Raw genomic sequence first — 5,552 nt, 5'->3', positions numbered from 1 at the left:
TACATCATCAAATTATGCAAGAATCTACTCAAAAGGACATCTAATTTTATGAATTTAACTTAAGAACTTCAATAATCAAGAACCCAATAGAAACTTCAACAAAATCCATCAAGAACTCAATTTCTATACTTTCAAGAACACAAATTTGCTGAATTAAATCATGATTGGGGCGTGGGTGAACTAAACCGACACTATGTGATCTCACATACCTCGTAGGGATCAACCCTTGGCAAAATCGATGAACTTAACTTCAAGAACGCGACGAATACTTGCTTCTTCTCCTCTTTCTTTCTCTTCTCTCAAAATCCTAACTTAATTTTGTAAAGCGTAAACTGAATCCAATCAGTTTAGATCCCAACTTAATTACCAAAAAGGAATTAAATTAATTGGGTATGGAAAAGACCATAATACCCTTCTAAAATCCGGTTTTGACTTTCCTTATCTAGACAGCCTAACTTCAAATGGGAATATCTCACTTATACGAACTCAAAATTGAGCAAACTTGGCGGCGTTGGAAAGATAATTCCTACGGTATCTGATAGCACACCTAAATAATCTTGAACTAGGATTTATGGTTATTTGAAGTTGACCCAAACTCATCATTGGCTTAATTTTGGTCAAACTTGCCAAATTTAATTATTTCCAAAAACGGTTTCTTCCAAATTCTAGTTCTTTCAAATAGCGAGGAGTTAACACATTAACAATATTACAACCACATGTGGGAAGATGGACAAAAGTAACTTCTCATTTGCATGTGGGAAGATGGACAAAAGTAAAACACGAAATTTGAGAAGAACGATGTTTCCATCCTAGATTAGTTCTTCAGCTTGAGATATTGCATCAAATACACCATTAGATACACATAAAATGCAACAATGTTGGATGTACATCAAGTATATCAAGTGCAACAATGTTGGATGTACATCAAGTATCACTACTAAAAAATTGTCAAAAAGCGACGGCCAAAAGCAACGGACTGCGTCGCTTTTTTGATCAAAATTGACGGAAAAATGACGCAGTCACCTCCGTCGCTTTTTAACCCAACACTTTTTAAAAAGCGACGGACTGCGTCGCTAAAAAGCAACGGACATCGTCGCTTTTATTAAAGCGACGGACTGCGTCTCTTTTCAAAAAGCGACGGACGGCATCGCTTTTCAAAAAGCGACAGACAACGTCGCTTTTCAAAAAGTGACGGACTGCGTCTCTTTTTTAGTTTTTTTTTTTTAATTCTTTAACAAAAGCGACGGACTCCGTCGTTTTATTTTTATTTTCATTTTCATTTTTTTTATTTCTAAAAGGCGACGTAGTCCATCGCTTTTGTGGAAATTTTATTTTTGAAAATCCCATAAAAGCGACGGACTAAACCACGCTGTCCGTCACTTTTTCTACAATATATTTGACAGTAGCAGCTTCTGCTTCCCACCTGCAAATGCAATTCATTTCAATTTTACACTATTTAGCCCAATCAAACACACACAATTATAAACAATCTAAACAAAACATAAAACAACAAACTTAAAATAACATTCAAAAGTATCTAAATCATAAATTAAAGACTTATAAAGTCTTTTAAAATTCGTTTCAAAATTTCAAAAAGTTCATAAATGTCCAGAGATCTAAACTAGGGAGTGAGATCTACATAATCATCCTTATCACTCTCGTCGTCGATGTCATCGGGAGCCGAAGTAGTAGGTCGACGAGCGAGGTTCATCACTTGTTCTTTGATTTGCTGAATGGTCTCACTCATGCTTTCTTGTTCAGCTACTCTTTTCCGCTCCGACTCTGCTAGTGCCGCTGTAAGTTTAGCTCTTTGATCCGACATAGCAGCAATCTGAACACCGTCAAGTGCCTCGGCTTGACGTGACGATCCAATGCCTTTTAAGCTTGACTGAAGGTGTGTAACATCGTTGCGAGAGCCTAGACCATAGCATCTACCCTTGTGTGTCCCCCCTACCTCTTTTTCTTTTCAAATCTGAGTGGACAGTTCAGGTGTCAATTGGACCGAACTATCTAGATTCTCAGCGACGTACTTATGAAAGTCATTCTGCATATTAAATATAAAAAATTGACATCAATATATATACATATCATAAATATATTCACTATTGATATATATTATTCATATTAAATAACTTACAAAAGTTCATTCGGCCCTTTCCTCCACCCACACATCCGGATCCGACTCATTTTCTTTCTTCCTGACATGAGTCTTCTTGAAAACCTCTGGTTCAATGGGAGTGCGTCCCAATTCTTTTTCCTATAAATAAAAACTGAAATTTATAACGATATATATATATATGTATCAACTAATTATTTATTTAAAAGTTTGAATATGAACTTACCATCTCTCGTGCAATTGTTCCAACTGTCTTTGCACCTCTGGTGTGCAACGAGCCACCTTTAAGACTGCCTCTAGCCATTTTGGCTTGATCTGATATTGCCTTAAACTTGTTTGTGTTCCAATACTGACCCAATTCATCAAAAACATGAGGCAACATCCAACCGGGACGCTCACCACTATCCCGAACGCTTTTTAGCTAGCTAGACAGTCTCGCGGATGCCTTCCTCTCAAATGTGGTCCCAATGACCAAATTGTACCTCGACTCCCAAGTACACATAGTCTAAAAAAAATTAAATAACGTTAATTAAATCGATAATAAAAAAGTAAGTTATACTAAACTTAACTAAAAAATATATACCTTAAAGTTATTAAACATCGTCTGGCGTATATTCAAGCTAATTAGTTCTAATTTTAAGTTCAAGTCTAAGTTATATATTCAAGCTAATTAGTTCTAATTTCAAGTTCAAGTCTAAGTTCAACTTCAAATTCTATGTTCATGTTCTAAGTTCAAGTTCAAGTTCTAGTTTCAAGTTCAAGTTCTAAGTTCAAGTTCAAGTTCAAGTTCAAATTTCAAGTTCAAGCTCCAATTATAAGTTCAAGTTCAACTTCTAAATTCAAGTTCAACTTCTAATTTCAAGTTCAAGTTCTAAGTTCAAGTTCAAGTTCTAAGTTCAAGTTCAAGTTCAAGTTCAAGTTCAAGTTCAAGTTCAAAGTTCAAGTTCAAGTTCAAGTTCAAATTCTAAGGTCAAGGTCAAGTTCTAAGTTTTAAGTTCAAGTTCAAATTCAAAGTTCAAGTTCAATATCTACGTTCAAGTTCTAATTTCAAGTTCAAGTTCAAGTTCTAAGTTCAAGTTCAAAGTTCAAGTTCAAATTCAAAGTTCAAGTTCAATTTCTAAGTTCAAGTTCTAATTTCAAGTTCAAGTTCAAGTTCTAAGTTCAAGTTCAAGTTCAAGTTCTAATTTCAAATTCAAGTTCAAATTCTAAGGTCAAGTTCAAGTTCAAGTTCTAAGTTCAAGTTCTAATTCAAAGTTCAAGTTCAATTTCTAAGTTCAAGTTCTAATTTCAAGTTCAAATTCTAAGTTCAAGTTCAAGTTCTAATTTCAAGTTCAAGTTCTAAGTTTAAGTTCAAGTTCAAGTTCTAAGTTCAAGTTCAAGTTCAAGTTCAAGTTCAAGTTCAAGTTCTAATTTCAAGTTCAAATTCTAAGTTCAAGTTCAAGTTCAAATTCAAAGTTCAAGTTCAAGTTCAAATTCAAAGTTCAAGTTCAAGTTCTAAGTTCATGACATTCAAACATTCATCATCTAAATTCATGACATTCAAACATTCATCATCTACTCATAACACGTCCATTACTAATTTCTAACTTCAAATTATTAACACTTTACTAACTAGTCCTAAAATCAAATCCAAAAAAGTCTCAATTCAACCTCAAATTACATATTCTCAAGTTTAAACTAGTCCTAAAATACAAAAATGTTAATTCTTCACTAACTAACAATGCCCAATTTAAAAATGCCCAATTTTTTTTTTAAAAACCCTAAAATAAAAATCTTCAATTATCTATACTTAACTAACAATAATCAAATCAAAGTAACAATTGAATAACACAACCCAACAAACAAAAACAATAATATACTAACAAACTTTCAATTATAATCACTAGAATTAAAGCTAAGTATCATTACTAGATGGACACAAACACATTATTGAAAACAATTGTACTTGAACTTTAGAAATTTAGAAGCACCAACCTTATCTCCTACTTTGAAGAAAGAAGCAATGTAGTCTTGTATCAACTTTTTTAGATGTTGAGCTTCCTCAGTTGCCTAGCACGAAAAGTTCTAAAATTAGTTAAATATAAACTTCAAATCCAAGAATATTAGTTTTATATATATATTCAAGTTTTAATAAGTTCAAGTTTTCAGTTCAAGTTCATATCTAATTTCTAAACTTAATTAGTTATATATTCAAACTAATTAGTTCTAATTTCAAGTTCAAGTCTAAGTTCAACTTCAAATTCTAAGTTCATGTTCTAAGTTCAAGTTCAAGTTCTAATTTCAAGTTCAAGTTCTAAGTTCAAGTTCAAGTTCATATCTAATTTCTAAACTTAATTAGTTATATATTCAAACTAATTAGTTCTAATTTCAAGTTCAAGTCTAAGTTCAACTTCAAATTCTAAGTTCATGTTCTAAGTTCAAGTTCAAGTTCTAATTTCAAGTTCAAGTTCTAAGTTCAAGTTCAAGTTCTAATTTCAAGTTCAAGTTCTAAGTTCAAGTTCCAATTATAAGTTCAAGTTCAACTTCTAAATTCAAGTTCAACTTCTAATTTCAAGTTCAAGTTCAAAGTTCAAGTTCAAGTTCAAGTTCTAATTTCAAGTTCAAGTTCAAATTCTAAGGTCAAGTTCAAGTTCTAAGTTCAAGTTCAAGTTCTAAGTTCAAATTCAAAGTTCAAGTTCAATTTCTAAGTTCAAGTTCTAATTTCAAGTTCAAGTTCAAGTTCTAAGTTCAAGTTCAAGTTCTAAGTTCTTCAAGTTCAAGTTCAAATTCTAAGGTCAAGTTCAAGTTCTAAGTTCAAGTTCAAGTTCTAAGTTCTTCAAGTTCAAGTTCAAATTCTAAGGTCAAGTTCAAGTTCTAAGTTCAAGTTCAAGTTCTAAGTTCAAGTTCAAATTCAAAGTTCAAGTTCAATTTCTAAGTTCAAGTTCTAATTTCAAGTTCAAGTTCTAAGTTCAAGTTCAAGTTCTAATTTCAAGTTCAAGTTCAAGTTCAAGTTCAAGTTCAAGTTCAAGTTCTAAGTTCAAGTTCAAGTTCAAGTTCAAGTTCAAGTTCAAGTTCAAGTTCTAAGTTCAAGTTCAAGTTCTAAGTTCAAGTTCAAGTTCAAGTTCTAAGTTCAAATTCAAATTCTAAGGTCAAGTTCAAGTTCTAAGTTCAAGTTCAAGTTCTAAGTTCTAAGTTCATGACATTCAAACATTCATCATCTAAATTTATGACATTCAAACATTCATCATCTACTCATAACACTTCCATTACTAATTTCTAACTTCAAATTATTAACACTTTACTAACTAGTCCTAAAATCAAATCCAAAAAAATCCCACTCAAATTACATATTCTCAAGTTTAAACTAGTCCTAAAATACAAAAATGCTAATTCTTCACTAACTAACAATGCCCAATTTTTTTAAAAAAAACCCTAAAGTAAAAATCTTCAATTATCT

The sequence above is a fragment of the Solanum verrucosum genome, unplaced genomic scaffold (assembly GCF_900185275.1).
Source record: "Solanum verrucosum unplaced genomic scaffold, falcon-dt-bn FXZP01000262.1, whole genome shotgun sequence".
NCBI lineage: Eukaryota > Viridiplantae > Streptophyta > Magnoliopsida > Solanales > Solanaceae > Solanum > Solanum verrucosum.
This window is presented reverse-complemented; position numbering follows the sequence as displayed.